This window comes from Danio rerio, chromosome 5 (assembly GCF_049306965.1).
Source record: "Danio rerio strain Tuebingen ecotype United States chromosome 5, GRCz12tu, whole genome shotgun sequence".
Lineage (NCBI taxonomy): Eukaryota > Metazoa > Chordata > Actinopteri > Cypriniformes > Danionidae > Danio > Danio rerio.
This window is the reverse complement of record NC_133180.1, coordinates 42,453,145-42,471,614: the sequence shown is the minus strand read 5'-3', so window position 1 is coordinate 42,471,614 and position 18,470 is coordinate 42,453,145. Positions and strand designations below refer to the sequence as shown.

At 36.7% G+C, this 18,470-nt stretch overlaps 1 protein-coding gene across 2 annotated transcripts in view; it reads left to right on the top strand.

Annotated features, from left to right (window-relative positions):
* The first annotated feature begins 11,250 nt into the window (after nucleotides 1-11,250).
* Nucleotides 11,251-18,470, top strand: part of dnajb5 (DnaJ heat shock protein family (Hsp40) member B5) — a 30,888-nt gene continuing 23,668 nt past the window's right edge. The window contains exons 1-2 of one of the 2 annotated variants that reach the window (XM_073950937.1): nucleotides 11,251-11,382; nucleotides 11,521-11,589. The gene's annotated coding sequence lies outside the window, so the exon portion shown is untranslated. Of the gene's footprint in view, nucleotides 11,383-11,460; nucleotides 11,590-18,470 lie in introns of those variants that run through there. The other variant, XM_068221297.2, reaches the window with a different exon arrangement.

Here is an 18,470-nt window from a genome sequence, read left to right as displayed (position 1 = left end):
TAGTGCCAAAATAAAAATGTCTGGACAATTTCAGTGTGGAGAAGTAATGTTTGAGAGGCTCATCCTTCGTAGTGGCAATTTCTTTTGGAGGTGTGGAGGTGGCCAAAATTAACCAAGTAAAGTGAACTGCTTCAGCATGTGCTCTGCCTGATAAGTGCACTTAGCTTTTCAATACAGAATTGCTCCCTTAAAGAATGGTCACAGTTTTGCCATCACACATTCCTTTCCACAAAAAAAGAAAGCTCTATTTCCGTTATTAGATTATGTAGGCAAATGAGAATGTGACTGCTGCTATATTTGCTTTGATATATTGAAATTATTTTAGAATTACAAATTATTTGAATGGGAGTAAATCTTTTTCTGTGGTACAATCACCAGCATGGTATTTTCATATTTGGTTGTATTTTTTTATTGGCTTGAGATCAGCACATTGGAGGATTTACTGCATGATTTTATACTCTATACACTTCAAAATCACACCATTCAAAATAACACAATGTTTTAATCATAATGGCATAGATCCTGCCCAGTCCTCATAAACCATCATCTAATCACAAAACTAAATTAGCATCATGTGCATATTATCATCCACATTTTCATGTTGTTAAGTTTAATGAGAATTAGTGCTGTTAAATGATTAATCGCAACTAATTGCATACAAAATAAGCTTGTGTTTACATAATAATCTTGTGTGCTGTGAATATGTATGTATATGTTATCACACACATTCATGTATATGTATATACCTGTATAGAAACTAACAAAATTATATATAAATGTTTATATATGTGAATATATAAGTATATGCATGTATGTGTGTGCATTTATATATACATAATAAATAAACAGTACTAAGCATATTATTTAAATGCTTATATTGTTTTGCTATGCGATTAGTCAGCACTAATGTCAAATACTATAAAACCGCTTATGAACAAGCACAACTGTTGAAAAACCAGGACTCTTGTATACAATGTACAATGAAATAATGTTGTATAGAACATGACTTGCCTTAAAATGTGTTTTCCCCCTTGTGCCATGTTTGATCTTCTGCGTCATTATTTGTCATGTCAATGATAATCAAGCTCAATAATATCTAAAATCCAAGAAAGTGTGTGTGAGTCTGTGACCTCCTTGTGCAAAGTTGTTTGAACAGCACTGAATACAGCGGTAAATGGGAATTGTTGATTTGAGAATTGAGATTTAAACCTTGTTTTCTGAATTAAGTATGTCTAAAGCACAATGTTCTCTTTTTAGTCTTGATTCTAATACAAACCCACTGTGTGCAGTGTAGTCAGACTACAAATTCCTTACGAGATCTGTTGTTGATAAAGGCTAAATTGTTATTAAACTCAACAAAATTTATTGATAGATCTATTGCAATGTATTTTAAGCTATAATTTCAAAGGAATCACGGCCAAGAATTAATATTAACCTCTGCATAAGTGGATGATATTTAATAAAGTGTATTTCTTTCACCCCAAAAAAAAATATCGTTGAGCTGAGTGATGATACACGATTCAGCAGTCTTAACATGTTTGTTAAAACGTGCATCAAATTTCACTATAAGCACGATAAATAAACAAAAGATACAATAAAACTTACGTTATGCCTCTTGGGGGTAGAGCTAAATAAATTTATAATCCATATACCCTACATTTTGCATTCTGTTGAGCATGTGGCTCATGCAGTTGTTGTTTAGTAGACCATAACACATCTGCATCTCCTATAGTCAAAATTAAAGTCCCACTTAAATAAATGTAAAAATAAGTCAGGAAAAAAGTCATTAATCTTAAAAAATGGGGTGTATGTGGAAGGACTTTTAGTTTTTCAGTAACCTGGGTCAAGTGCTTCCGGTGAACTGTACGCAGTTATAAAATTGGTACATTTAAGGTCAGTTTTCTTTAAATCTCCACTGCCTGATTTATATAAGCGATAAAGATGATCTCAGATTGTACAAAAAGCACTGCATGTCTTTAAAATATAATCATTACCAGTGTTTCCTCTAGGATTTTTTTCAGCTGTGGCGGCAGGCCTTTTTTTTTTTTTTTACACAGGTCTACCAACTACCTGTGGCGTTATTTCAATGACAAATGTCATGAGCGCAGTATTAAAAGTCGAGATCACATTTATGTAATAACCTACAAGCATGTGAATCTCTTTTCTTGCGCGCCGATTTCCTCTGCTCATGCACAAAACTTCTTGCACGCCCCCTCAAATATAAGCAGCTTCCAGAGCGTGCAGATCTTCTTGTGCGCTCTTAAATAAGATCTGCTGAAGTGCGATTTAGTGCGTTTATGTAACAAGTGTGTCTCCAGCATTTATTAGATTTGCTAGGAATATTTATAAATTTCTCCAATAGACCTACAGAGTAGCATTAATGCATCCTGAAGTAAAGTGAAACGACTATACGTCGTGTTTGAAAACACGACGTAAAGGGTTAAACAAATGACGCACAGCACTACTACGGTTACAGAAAAATATGCGCTATTATAATTCACTTACCCTTTAATATGTTTTATAACCCGCTATTAAAAAAATTTAATGTATTGAATGAGATGCTGTAATGTAGCCGTGGCAGGATCAATTTTTGCGTTGCGCCCCGCCATGGAAGAATGAATGTAGCGGAAACCATGATTTATTTTACCCCAGTATATTCAATGGTGTTTCTGCGCTAGTCTGCTGATCCTGACGGGCGTGTAAACGGCTTTTCGTTTCGTTTTATGCTTGAACAACTAAATGAATGTTGAAGTCAATTTAATTGTTTGTATTTTAATTACATTACAACATTGATGCTGTAAAAGGAGCCGTATAAAATGAAAAAAATCCCATTAACCGTTCACCGACGTTCATCAGTATGCAAAAAACCGTAGCTGTCCATATACCCTATAACTAAGGGAGTAAAATGATCATTGTTGACTCACTGGAAACATTGTGGCTTATCAAACACTGCTTGACGTCTGCATGTTAATGATCCTGTTGGCCTCATTTCAGTCTGCGTTTGGGCGAGTGATCTGAGGATGCGGTTGTTCTTCAGGTCGGGATAGCACAGAACCTGACCTAAAGTTAATCCAAATTAGGGCTGCACGATATTGAAAAAAAATGAGCATTGCCATATTTTGTTATCTTCTAAATGTATGTTGCAGTATGAAAACAATTCCATCAGATGATTTGATTTTGTATGGGAGCTAATCTGCATAAAATCTAAATATCAATCTACAAGCGTAGAATAAATACAATAAAGTAAAAGATACTATAAACAGTGTCTTATCATTTTCCAAGTCTAACAGTTTTCAAGTGCAGCAAATAAATAATAAAAAATACAATAAAACTCACTTATTAAAGTTACAAATGGTCTTTATACTTGAATGCTTTTAAAATTTTAATACAGTCAACAGACCTCAAAAACATCTTGCAATGTGACTTGCAAATGATCACATTGCGATATCGATGCTGAAACGATATACTGTACAGCCCTAATCTTAAATCTAAGGGCATGTCCCGTGAGTCACGCAACAGTCTGCTTTGTGTTTTGTGATTGAAAACACAAAGATCTTTTGATCTTTTATCCATCAGAGTTTTACACTTGTGTTATTTACATGAGAATGAGGAAACAATAGTGTCTGAGGCCTACAGTATTTTCCATACACTGAACTTATTAGTCAACTATGCCAGATTTTCAAGAGCTCACACTTAGCGGATGATCCATCAAAAGCTTGTTTGGCATGCTGTCCTAGGAGAGAGCCCTGAGCTAATGGGATCCTCGAGCCCGGGGCTTCCTCCCGTTCGCAGAGCGAGAGGGGAGCTTGAGCTCGGTGGATCTCAGAACTCCCTGGCTGTGGTAGCTAAGGGAACACATGAGAAAAGGGGCTAGACAAGTGCTTGATTGTTATGCGTGATGTATATCTTTGGATGGTGGGAGGAAACTGGAGAACCCGGGAAAAACCCACGCGGACACTGGGAAAATATACAAACTCCTCACAGAAACGCCTACCGGCCTGGCAGGACCAGGGCTGGCAGTGTTCTTGCTGTGAGGCTCACAGTGCTAACCACTGGGCCGCCATGCCGCCCGATCAATGGTAAAGGAGGAAAATTGGGAAGGAAGGGGGGTTTCTTCTGAACGAAGATTAAGTGGACTGAAAACTGTGGACTGAAAACCTCACTAAGTAAAATGGATTCATTGGATTATAGTATTTTATTTGGTCAATAAATCAAACCACAGTGCATGTCCATCTGCTATGCCACTGTTAGTTATAAAAGAGTTTTTATAATAGAATTTTATTAGGTTTTGCAAATTAAGAAATCCGGCCAGTCAGAATCCATTCAGTCAGTCTTTTCAAGAACCCATGTATTTAAAGTGCTCCTAAAGTGTGCTCCTAATAAACGAATGAATTGTGCGTTGGTGTGGACAGATCTTTACAGTTATCTTGGAGTGAATGAACCTCCACCCGTCTGAGGCTGTAAAAGTGTAAGAAAGAATTGACTGGCCGGGATACGGCGGTTGCTATGGCGATCTCATCCACTTTAATAGCTGGTACAGAGGGACTGTTATCAGGGCACCAGACAGCAGATGGGAGACTGAGCTGTGGCACGTCGGTGTCTTTTCTTACGTTCAGACGCTTATACATTCTGTCACATCTGAGCCAGAATGACACCCGGGAGGATCTGGAAATAGTAAATGTGCAGCACAAATTTGCAAAAGTAAACAGAAGAGAATAAAATATGCATATGTTGTGTGTTCTGCATCAGCTCCCTATCGGTTGGCACTAGTGTTAACATGTAAGATCTGAAGTTTCCTTCAAGCCACTGATGTTTTGTCCTCAAAAACATGTTGATACAAACAGATAGCAGCTTATGCTGATCTGACCATGTGCCATCAACTTGTGAAGCTTGAATCTAATGCAGTGCCAGCTGGATTTCTGACGCTTCTCCCACAGTCTACCACATTTAATTGCATACAGCATTATATTTGTTTATTTATTTCTCCTTAGCAGAGCTGTAGCTGTGCTCTGCAGCCTTACAGCAAAACAACTTGGATATGAATGATGACTTTAAATCTCCACTCGTCCTTGATCTAGCAAGGTCAGTACCACAGGTCAGCTTCAGCACAACACATTACTGCACAGCATCTAGCTTTTGTTCAACCAAATTGTTTTTGGACATTTTACACCTTCATTCAGACTTTTGGGATCAGTTACATTTTTATTTTTATGATATAATTACAGTTTCAAATACCTGCTCTGTATGTAAATATTCAGTCACCGGCCACTTTATTAGGTACACCTTACTAGTACCCCTTTTGCCTTCAGAACTACCTTAATCCTTTGTGGCATAGATCAGAGATTTTGCTCCATATTGACATGATAGCATCACACAGTTGCTTCACATACAAAAGGTGCTCTATTGGATTGATATCTGGTAACTGTGGATGCCATTTGAGTACAGTGAACTCATTGTCGTGTTCAAGAAACCAGTCTAAGATGATTCACGCTTTATGACATGGCGGGTTATCCTGCTGGAAGTAGCCATCAAAAAATGGGTACAATACTCAGGTTGGCGATGGCATTGACACGATGCTTAATTGGTACTAATAGGCCCAAAGTGTGCCAAGAAAATATCCCCTACACCATTACGCCACCACCAGCAGCCTGAACCGTTGATACAAGGTAGGATGTCCATGAAAATTCATGCTTTCATGCTGTTGATGCCAAACTCTGACCTTACCATCCGGATGTCGCAGCAGAAATCAGACCAGGCAACATTTCTCCAATCTTCTATTGTCTAATTTTGGTGAGCCTGTGTGAATTGTAGCCTCAGTTTCCTGTTCTTAGCTGACAGGAGTGGCCCCCGGTGTGGTCTTCTGCTGCTGTAGCCCATCCGTCTCAAGGTTGGACGTGTTGTGCATTCAGAGATGCTTTTCTACATACCTTGGTTGCAACGAATGTTTATTTGAGTTACTGTTGGCTTTCTATCAGCTCAAACCAGTGTGGCCATTCTCCTCTGACATCAACAAGGCATTTGCGCCCACAGAACTGCCGCTCACTGGATATTTTCTCTTTTTCAGACCATTCTCTGTAAACCCTAGAGATGGTTGTGCATGAAATCCCAGTAAATCACCAGTTTCTGAAATACTTAAATCACTTAAATAATTTTTCTTTCTCATTCTGATGTTCGGTTTGAACTTCAGCAGATCGTCTTGACCATTTCTACATGCCTAAATCCATTAAGTTGCTGCCATGTGACTGGCTGATTAGAAATTTGCATTGACAAGCAGTTAGACAGGTGCACCTAATAAAGTGGCCGGTGAGTGTATTTCAAAATGTGATATATTTATGTGACTGCAAAGCTGAATTCCAGCATGACAGAAGCCACTTTACATTTATTTATTCAGCAGACACTTTTATTCAAAGTGACTCACAGATGCCATGACACGTCTCAGTTAGTTTAGTAGTCACAATATACAAAGATATTAAAAAATAAAAAAAATAAAAATCATAGTAATTAATAGAGTAGGCAAAAAGTATCTGGATGACCTGGGCTGTTTTTGATCCACAGGACAAAATTTGTGGTCAGAACAGCATGGCAAATGTAGTATGTCTAGGTAACTTTCATACCACAATCATTCTTTTACATATGGCATACCTATTTAACAAAATAATTAGTTACTCTAAACAAGTATTCATTAAAATCAAGAGTATGCGATTTCCGACAATGAAATGCATGATATTTGATGTGGGAGGGCACGAGAGTTGGAATGTGCATGTGTGTGTGCACCTGTTCTTTTTGTGGTGTTTTTGTGGTTGTGGGTCAAAATTGACCCCAAGACAACTATTGTACCCTAAATGTGCACAGCCTTCATGAAAATAATAATAAAATGTTTTTGATATTGAGCTCATTTTAGAAATAGTCAACAAACTTGATGAAAACATTCATCAAACTTCAAGATGTTTCAGGACCGTTTTTTTTTCTGCTGTTAAAATGAGCATGGTAACCGGAGGCTTAAAAACAGCTTTTATTCCAGCCAAACTAAAAGAAATAAGACTTTCTCCAGAAGAAACAGTGAGAAATACTATGAAAAGTTCCTTGCTTTGCTAAACATCACACTAAAAATAAAGGTTTCACAGGAGGGCCAATCATTTTGCCTTCAGCTGTACACATTGAGCTTTTATATGGGACACATCAAAGATAATTGGCCTTCAGTAAACAGCCTTGTATATTATAGAAACAATAAATCCTGTGCTGAAAACTGACTGTGCATTGCACTTACACGGCAGATCCTATCTGCAATACAACACTAATGAAACCCATGACTTATGAGGATTAACTGCCAGTTGTTAGTGATGGATCTCTTTTAATATATCAGCCGACTTTAGCAGCCATGTTTCCATGATTAACTCTGACGAGCCTTATTAAAAGAAATCACTGTTCTGTGGATTCACAATCCTCTTTATCTAGACTTTGATGATCTTCTAAGTGTGCCGGAAGAAGTTTGCGAGTGTTGGAAAAGCAGAGAAGCTCAGTGAGTCATTGAGCTGTTTTAACAGAGCCACAGTCATGACTGAGAATGACAACACCGCTCACAGTTTCCACTGGCTTTTATGGCACATCCGCTACACTATATAGTACGCCACGGTATAGATATGATCAGATGATGAAGCTAATATTAGAGACGACATATCTTGCTGTTAATTCTACAGTGAACTTAGTAAGTGGTGCTTTTGAAGGAGGTAATAACATATGCATGTGGTGACTTGATTCGATGTATGAGCTAAATCGAGGGTCTTCATCAGCGTTTGCTATTTGAGCAGACGCATTAGCCTCAGAGAAACAGAATGTGCTGCTTCTGTGAATGTGTTTTGAGATATTCTGCTGCCCACACTGAACACTTACAGCTGGAAAATACCAGTGCCAGAGTTAATGCCAGTTGTGTCATCGGCTGCTTTCTGGAGTTCTGATGCCGACATGTTTCAGGTACATTTGTCACCAAGGAAACAGGCAGGATAATATGTGTTTGCGTTCTTATTGTAGTTCTGATAATGACAGGGATGTCTGTTATGTTTTCAGCTGAATCATGCGATGAGGCGCTATGCTAACCTTTATGACTGCTGCCTACATATATCTGTGAGTGATGATAAGCATTCATTTCAGGAATCAGTCTTCTGAAATTTGCAGACATTTTTGTGCATTTACACATTGTCATTATGGGGTATTGTCTGTAGAATTCTGAGGAAATAAATGAATTTATCCCCTTTTGGAATAAGGCTGTAAAGCACTATGAATACTTTCCAAATGCACTGTATATAAATATTACATTAACCTCGTGAAGAAAATAAATATAAAATTAAAAAACTGCCAAACATATTCTCTCGATGATGCATAACCTTTAGAATTATGTAAATGTTAAATTATGGATAATTATATTGTCGTTGTGGAGAAAGCCAGGCGTTTCCTCCTTTTCATCGAAGTGCATGTGTCATTTTTTCCAGTTCTTCTACTGTTATTGTGAACCATTTATCTATAGTTGGTGGGTCTTCTTTAAACCATTTCCAGGTTATAGCTTGTTTTACTTGTTGCCAATAATATCTTAAACTGATATCCATGCTTGTTTTTCAGTTAAATAGGAATTTCCCTTACATAAAGTACATTGAATGATCTAGGAATCTGAAAATTAAAAAGTATCATTAATAGCGAAGTACAGTTTTCCAAAAACAGTTTGGGGTCAGTTCTTGAGCACCGCTAGAATATCTTAACCTTAGAATTATGAGCTTCTATCTGACATTTAAGTCAAAATTTAGTTATTGACATTCTTATTTATTCTTATTATGCTTTTTTTTTATAAGTTGCTTACATTAAGACTTTTTATTCCAAAAACAAATGTTTCACACGTACTGTTTGCTATGGAATGCAAAAACTTTAAACCTCAATATGTGAAAATTATTCAGAACGCAGATAGAACCTTAGAATTCCAAGGTGATGATATATGCACATGCTATGTGCCTCTTCTACCCTACAGTTCCTCCAACCAGGATGAGTCCCCGATTGTAATAAGTAAATTCTTGGTGTGATAAAAATTTTTCCAACCAAACTCAAAACACATTCTTGAGCTTGTTGAGGTCTGTGAGACCACATATTTTAACCTATTGGTCTTGATTCAAAATAATGCCTATACTTCCATTTTAATCTTAATCCAATTACTTATTGCTCTATACAATATAGAGATTGTTTTAGTAATATTTAATAAAAATCTGAACTAGCTGATAGATTTATCCAACCCTCACCCTGTATTTCTTTTAAATTATACTCCTGCAACTGAATATAAAACGATCTTGGTTTATAACAGAATTTTTTCAACGTTTTAAACATAATAGTTTTAATAACTAATTTCTAATTACTTTTAGAATATCTTTTATTTTTGCCATGATGACAATACATCATATTTTACTAGATACTGTGCAAGATAATTAGAGTTCAACTTAAAGTGCAATTTAAAGAGGCCCTATAATGGGTTTTTGAAAATCAGCTTCAATGCTGTGTGCAATAGTGAATGAATGCTAAGTGAATGAAGGCATCCAGCTAAAGTTTGCTCAAAATGAACCATGTTTAAAAATATGATTTTTTTTGTAAATAAAAGATTTTAGTTGTTTAAATGATCGTTGTTCATCGTTTTACACAGATTTGTTTAATTGTCTGGATCTTTTGCCCTTTTAGTATCAATGTCAACACAAAACAATACCAAATATAAACTGCCGGATCCGGTAAAACGTGAACACGCCTTTCCCTTCAGACACTAGGGTGTAAGGGATTATGGGGTTGATCATAACGCGAAGATTACTGTCACTGAAGGATTGCCAGACATGTGGCAGTAGAGAATAAAGCGTTCATTTTCACAACATCACAGTATAGCCAACTGTGTGTTGTGTTTGTTCCTGTCATTTTTCTGATGATTGATAATAACCAAAGTTGCAATGCCGGATTCGTCCTCCATTTGCTGTTAAAGGAAGGAGCAGCAAAGACTACTAATGTATGGGATTTTGTCAGTAACTGTTACACAGTTTGTATGGACCAGTTTCTTCTTCTTTCAGATCCTGTAAGTGTTTTACCTTCCTACACAATGTGGAGTGCGATTAAAATGGTCGCCTCGTTTTCTGTAGTGTGAAAAATAGATATTTAATAGTGTGTTGTAACTTGTAATTGCTCTGCGGGCTCGTAAACACTTATCTAATATAGATCAGTGCTTGTACTGTATCTCTCAGGTTAAGTCTTTATGGGGCTATTTCACATAGCACATACAAAACCATGTTGAAACAACGCGTGCTTCTTCCTTTATCGATTTAAATGCGTTTCTGAACTCGCGATGCTCTGCAGTTTTCCTTTGCCATGGCCATATCAGCTGTTCTTCACACACGCAGAGCGGTCAATTTTTTTTAAAAGTTCAACTTTTGCCACTGTGTGGATTAATACTGAATGTGTGTTGTTATTCTTATGTGGGGTTAGGTTTAATAGAGTTATATGCTGGTGTTTAACTAAATTGCTTTATTGCAATCCTGCATTGAGCTCTCACATACTCTTTGCTAGTTCATAGCTGTGCTAGGCGTTTCTCTCTGTCTCATGCTGAACCGGGTTGACCAATCACAACAGACTAGGGTCATATCGGACAAATCAGCGCAGATTAGCATCACTAAATGGCGGGTTTGGGAAGAAATTAATTGCTGAACAAATCATATGGGAGTCGTTGGGATAATTAGGTAAAAATAAATGCATATTATAACACAATGAAAGTGTTTTTTGACCTTGCATGCATATCAGCAAACCAAAATATGACCTTTTATAATGCATAATAGGGGCTCTTTATAGGCTTAACTCGGTTAATTGTTGTCCAAGGACTGTTCTGTTGCCAATAAAATAAAATCTTAAGGGGGCTAATATTTTGACCATAGAAGTTTTTCTTTTTAAATTCCAGCCAAATTAAAAGAAATAAGACATTCTGCAGAACAAAAATATAATAAGAAATACTGTGAAAACTTTCTTTGTTAAACATCGCGTGGCAACATTTTTAAAAAGAACATAAATGTATCAGGAGAGAGGGCAGATCATTTAAGTCTTCAATTGTATCTTTATTTTATAACATTGTAATATGTATTATATTAGAAAGTCGTTTATTTTTATATCAATCATATGTTTGCAGCTGTGGCTTTTATTAAATGCATGGCTTGCGAATGTAGGTCTACAGCAGAGCACATAATCAATGACAGTCCTCTATAATCTCTCAGAGTCTCTCTATTGGCAGATGTCAGCGCTATCAGAAGACGAAGATATGATATAGATGTTCTGTCTAGCTCTGGTCCAGTTGTCATGGCTACCATTATGCTGTCTGATGTTGAGGTACATTCTGTGTGTGAAATTTGTTCTGTTACCCGCTGTTAAAACACAGTGTGCCTTTTGCTCTGTGCAGAGTGTGTTCTTGCTCCAGTTTGACCACTTCAACGATGTGCTTTATGTTAGAGTTGCTCATGTTTCCAGATTGAAGCAGCTTTCTGGAAAAGAAAACCTACACTTCTCTGCACCACGAGAAATCCTCCAGTTAGACGCGTGAGTGGGATTTTATTTATTTATCTGTTTATGAAGTGGTTTAGGAGAACTGAGGAGGTGGACGGTACAGTCTGGCACAGAGACGCTGATCTAGCTGTGGGGGTTGGGGGTGCTTCTGACGTAGAGCTGCATTTAGGGGAGTCCTGGACTGGAGACTTAAGCAAACTATTAGGATTGAGCTTCCCCCATTCAGCACCTGTGTTATGCCCACATGTGCCATTACAACCAGAACTGCATGATACTGGAAAAATCTAAGATTGCAACATTTTTTAATCTGCAACAAATATTATGAAATGAATATGATTTTACTAGATAAGTTGATGGTTGAACCTAGAATCCAAGAGGAACAATGCGGTTTTCATCCGGGCCGTGTTACACTGAACCAGCTCTATACCCTCACCAGGGTGCTCGATGGTTCATGGGAGTATGAACCAACCAGACCTCATGTATTTATGGACTTGAAGAAGGCATTCGACCATGTCGCTCATGGCATTCTGTGGTGGTTGCTCTGGCAGTATGGGGTTTGAGGCGCTTTGTTAAGGGCCGTCTCGTCCCTGTATGAACAGAGTAGGAGTCTGGTTTGCACTGTCGGAAATAAGTCAGACTTTTTTCCACTGCATGTGGGACTCCGGCAAGGCTGCCCCTTGTCACCAATTCTGTTCATAATTTTTATGGACGCAGCCTTGGCCTGGAGGGGGTCCGGTTCGAGGACCACAAGATTTCATCTCTGTTATACACAGACAATGTTGTTCTGTTGGCTTCATCGAACATGGACCTGCAGCATGCACTGGGGTGGTTTTATGCCGAGTGTGACGTGGCTGGGGTGAGAATCAGCACCTCCAAGTCCGAGGCCATGGTGCTCCACTGGAAAAAGGTGGTTTGTCATCTCCAGGTTGGAGGAAAGTCCCTACCCCAGATGGAGGAGTTCAAGTATCTTGGGGTTTTGTTCATGAGTGAGGGAAGAATAGAACGTGAGATCGGTGCAGTGGCAGCAGTAATGCGGTCCATGTACAAAGAGCTGAGCCAAAAGGCAAAGCTCTCGATTTACAGGTCAATCTACGTTCCTACTCTTACATTTGGTCTTGAGCTTTGGGTCATGACCGAAAGGACAAGATCTTGCATACAAGTGGCCGAAATGAGTTTCCTTCACAGGGTGCACTCTTATAGAGGGGGTGTGGAGCTCTGTCACTCGGGAGGCACTCAAGAGTACAGTTGCTGCTCCTCCACATCAAGAGAAGTCAGCTGAGGTGGCTCAGGCATCTGTTTCGGATGCCTACATAGGGTGGTGTTCCAGGCATGTCCCACTGGTAGGAGGCCTCGGGGAAGACCCAGGACACGTTAGAGGGACTATGTCTCTCGGCTAACCTGGGAACGTCTCGGGATTCCCCAGAGGAGCTGGAGGAAGTGTCTAGGGAGAGGGAAGTCTGGAATTCTCTCCTAAGACTGCTGCCCCTGCGACCCGGCCCCAGAAAAGCGGTAGAAAATGAATGAATGAAGGAATGAATAGATGAGTTGAATAACTGTTTGGAAAGAATTGATCATTTTAGATTGACTGGGGTGATTCTGTAGGGTAGTGCATAAAACATAATTAACAATCTACAAGCTTAGATACATTCAATAAAAGGAAAAGATACAAAGTAAATAAACCATGTTTTATTGTTTTCTAATGAGTCTAACATTATTTAGAAATACAATAATTGAACATCAATGTGTAAATGAATAGTGCATAGTCTTTTTTAAACAATTTAATAAAATTGATCTTTTTTTTTTATTTACAAACGTTACAAATGGTACAGTTTCATATATCTGAACATATTGCATGTACTCGTGATGTGATTCATGTGATTTGATTGCGTATGTGATTGCAAATGATCACATTGTGATATCGATGCTAAAACGGTATATTGCGTGCAGCCCTAAATACAACCAATAAAGGAAAGGCACTGCAGGTAAATGGGGTAATACAATTATTTGTAGTTATCGCCTTTTCCCCCTCATTTGATTAATTACATGCATTTAAAAAAATTAACTTTGGATGAAATGAAGTTCTTGACATATAAGCATACCTGTCAACATTGGCATGTCAAAATTTGTGATATCACCCCCATAGCTTTAATGGAAAGGAAGTAAATGTGGCCGGTTTCAAAATAATTTCAACATACATTTTTTTTTTGCTCTAGCAATTATATCACATTTGCGATCAGCTCTAGGTTTAAGGATTTTCTATTTTTCTTAGAAAGATTAAAAACATGGGAAAATACTTCAACGGATGATGATAGCTGGACAGAATGGTAAAATACAGGAGAAAAAAACATGGGAGAATTCCAGCAAAAACAGGAAGGTTGACAGTTATGGATACGAGTTAAAGGTTTAACAGAGGGGGTTTTGGGTATGTTTTTTCATCACTTAAAATTTCTGAAAATACTGCAAACCAGAAAATAATTTCAGTTTTTGTTGTAGAATAAAATGTGTATATTTGATGTCAGAATTATTAAGCCTTCTTTAAAAAAACAAAAAAAACAAAAAACAAAAAAAAAAACACTAAGATTAATATAATAAGGCTACAGAAAAAAAAACACCATCTTTCCTAATTAAGCCTTTAAAATTCCATTAAGATTTTGCTAATTAACTCGTAAAATATTATGTACTGTCATCAAGGCAAAAAAGAAAGAAATTGGTTATTAAAACTAATAATATGTTTTAAAAAATCTGTTGAAAAAAATTATAAATTACAATTTCTAATACTTTTATTTTTGCTAAAAAAATTATTTTTGTCTTCAGCTGTAATCATGCCATGTAATATATATGAACATACCACTCACAAAAGCCTTCAGAATACAGATACAAAACAGAGATTTATGTCTCAGAGTAGCAGAAAAAACCCATAAAAACATGCAATTTAATTGACATGTTGACATTTAATTGAAATTAATAAAAGTGCAACTTGGGAAACACTATATTGGGTGTTTTCTTTACATTAGACTGAAAAAAACTTTTTCGAAAACTTTACTGCAGGCAAAAACAAAGCAGCTCCTTAACTTGCTCTGGATTGTGCATGTAAGGGGTTAATGGCTGTAAGTAAAATGGCAGAGTCACTGCACTTAAGTTGTCACCTGTGGGAGGCTCTGATTCACTCAATCATTACATTTCTCCTCCACACTCCAGCGCTGATGATTCAGGTGCACTTATGGCCAAGTCCACCTCTTTCAGCTCACACTTTATTCTGTCTATTTAAAGATGTGAGATAACTTTATACAAATGAGACGTGGGGACTTTGAAATGACATTTCGCTCAAGAAATATATTTAAAAAAAAATGGCATCCAGCATGACACTGCTTTTAGTGTGACTCATTTGCATGTTAACGGAACATGTTTGTAGAACAACTAGGATTGTTGAGCCAACAGTGTCTGTGTAATAGGACGTGAAAATAGGATGGTCTAGTTAGAATAATATATTGTTTTACATTATCTATTGATTCATTCAAATGTTTCAGACATAATGAACATAATTTGTACAGTATTTACATTATTTTTGACATCAGATGCAAAACAACTATTTATTTATTAGTTTTATTTCATTGTAATTTGTAATTTGTTTTTATATAAATGTTTTCTCATTTTTAGATAAATAAAGAGCTCAGCCCAAACACTGCTAATGACAAACTCCACCAATAATACAAAATGAATTTTAAAAGAACAAACCATTTTGTTTACTGTTGACAGATATTAAAGTCCCCCTAACACCAAGATCGAGAACTAATTAGTTTTAATAATCATTCTAGGTATTTGAGATCATGAAAGTTCACTCCTTTTTTATTATTATTTATGATTTATTTAACATTTTTGGATTTTACTAACATGACAAACAACCCTTAAAAAATAACAAAAAATAAATAAATTAATGAAAATAATAATAAAATAAAAACCCAATTACACAACTTAATGAGGAGCAGATGTCTACATTTGTGCAACAATCTCAATGTTATATAATTCAAGTAATGTAAGATTACAAACTGATGTATTACTATTGTCAAGAGGGTGATCAGTCTAGAATCAACTGGAGAGTTTTAACAAGATAAAAATAATTTTAAAAAGGGCTTCCAAATTTTATTAATCACTCTATGTCTTTGAAGTCTAATCTACGTTTGTTTCGCAAAATACAAAACATCTTTCAGCCACCGTAGACCATACATGCGAGGGTGGCTGGGGGCTCTTCCAGTTGAATAAAATGTAATGTCTAGCAAGTAAAGTAAGAAAGGCCACAAAGTTGGGGTAATGTATGATTATCAGGCATCAGGCCAATAATAGGTGATGTATAATATTGTAATTCAGCCATTACAGATATAGCACCAAGTATGAATTTCATGCTTAAGTAATGGCTGAAAGAGGGAGAAATTATAAACCCCAGAATGAGGACAGAGCTGGGCATGTCCAGAACATATGTAATGTAATGCAATGTGTGTATTTAGCGCATTTATCATGTATGGCCATTCACCTAAAGAACTCCTAAATCATGAGGGGGTCTCTCCACACCACCACCAGTGTGCAGCATCCACTTGAATGATGCGACAGCAGCCACAGGACAACGGCACCAGTGCACTCACCACACACCAGCTATTGGTGGAGTGGAGAGACAGTGATACAGCCAATGCGGTGGATGGAAGGCCATGATAGGTAAGGGTCAATACTGTAGAGGGAACCTGGCCAGGACACTGAGGTTATACCCCTATTCTTTACAAGAAGTGCCATGGGATTTTTAATGACCACAGAGAGTCAGGACCACCATTTAACGTCTCACCTGAAATACTTATGGGTTAAAGTGCCTAAACCAGAATGACACATTGGATTCCACTCCGCACAGATGAACAACATCACTGGAATCATATTCAAGAATTTTTATTTAGTTACTGAACAATATAATTACCCACTGTCAGCCAATCAGAATCCATCCTTTTTTTTAAAGAGCTCGAGTGTTCAAAGTGGCAGAGCACAAAACTGCAGTGTGTGTTTATTATGAACAGAACAATAGTGTGGATTCTGATTGTTATTGTCATCATTATGTAAGGATATCATAACATCAATTATATAAGGATATAAGGGTGAATAAATAGCACGTGTATAGATTTTTGAGTGAACTAACACTTTAACAAAATGAAATACCCAACACAACCCGTCTAATATGATCAGCAAAAGCCGCCTGCCTTCAAAATCCATGCTTGACTCTCAGAGGATTGCATAACATGGATTGATTTCAAACTAAATAACTAGTTTTAGAAACATTCAAAAAACTGCAGGATAAGCAGCTAATAGATTTAAACAGTTCAAAAGTACAGAAGAAAATCCAAGGCAAACTTATGTAATAGCCTTCCTGAATAGAGTTTGCACACAAAGGATGCTGAATGTAGAAATCCTGCAGTCTGTGGAGTGACCTTAGAGGAATGAGACTGCATACATGCACACACACATACATTCCCTGCTGTGTTAATGTAAGAGCTGATCCTGGACCAGACAGCTGTATTGAGCACACACAGACATGAGTGTACAAGTGTATGAGCACATTCTCATCATAATAGTTGCACTTTTCTCTTCTCAGAAGCAGTTTCATTTGATGCTGAAGGTTGAAAACACAGCACACAGTACATGAAAATACAGAAGAAAAGCAAATGTTTCAAACAAAGTTTTGGGGAAAACTAACACATCAGTTTGTGTGACTCTTCATTGGGTTTCCATTTTCCCAAATTAATTCCACATTGTATAACATTGGTTCTTGAGAAGTTGGGTAAACTGCAAAACTAAACAACAAAAGAGATGAGGCATGGCCCTGTATAAGATTCTGACGGTGTGATAACCTTGGATAAAAATATTACGGTATTGTGATTACTGCTCTAAAATATGTTTGTTTTAAATTGTCTGGGTAAAAAACAAAACCTTTTTTTCCCTTTGAACACAATATAGTTTATTTGAGAACATTTTAAAGAATTTTGTAACAGAAAACATGTCAGAATAAATAGTTCAAATGAATCTTTGACTTCTGCTGTCTTCAAAACACTGATTTCTTTACAAATTTCTTTAGAGATCTTTTCTGCAAGAGAAACTGTTGTCCTGAAAAAAACATAGTATATAAAAATCTTACATATACCTTAGGAATGCTATAGCATAAAATATTTGGTGGTTTTAAAACCTTGACTTTTCCAAACCGTGAAAAAAGTGTTGCATGCAGAACTGTTGCAAACAATTTATTTGAATTAAAACAAACAAATTAAGTTTAATAATGTTCAACTTAATTTGTTTGTTTAAATTCAGCCCAAAACAATTGTTTACAACCACTTTACGTAAAAAAAAAATTGAGTAAATCCAAGAAATCGTCTTTGAATAATTTTTGTCACCTTGAAAACGGTTATCGTCCCATGCCTAATCGAGATGATTTATCATTTCATAACTCAGTCATTTTAGCAGACAGATCACATTTTTACATGTCAAACCATTTTTCAACAAATGTAGCAAAATGAATTATACTTAGTATCAGCATCTGACAGAGGGTTAATCCTTTAGAGAGCCGTCTGCCCCTTTATTGGCCACTTGAATGCATTTTTATAAACGTCTCATGTTGGCAAAATGGTGACAACTTTGAAATCATATAAAATATGCATGCATCATTGGAAAACCTTGATTATATGTGAGATATTGCATGTTATTTTTTTTATTTAATAAAATTATATATTTTTTGTTTAATTGGATTTGAATAACTGTAGATTTAGTGAGAGGAGGACTATACGAGCCGTACATTTGATAAAATTAGCAATTTAAATTGGAGGGAATAAATCTGTTAAATGGATTCTTTTATTATTCACTCATAACAATTACAATGGAAAATGTTCACA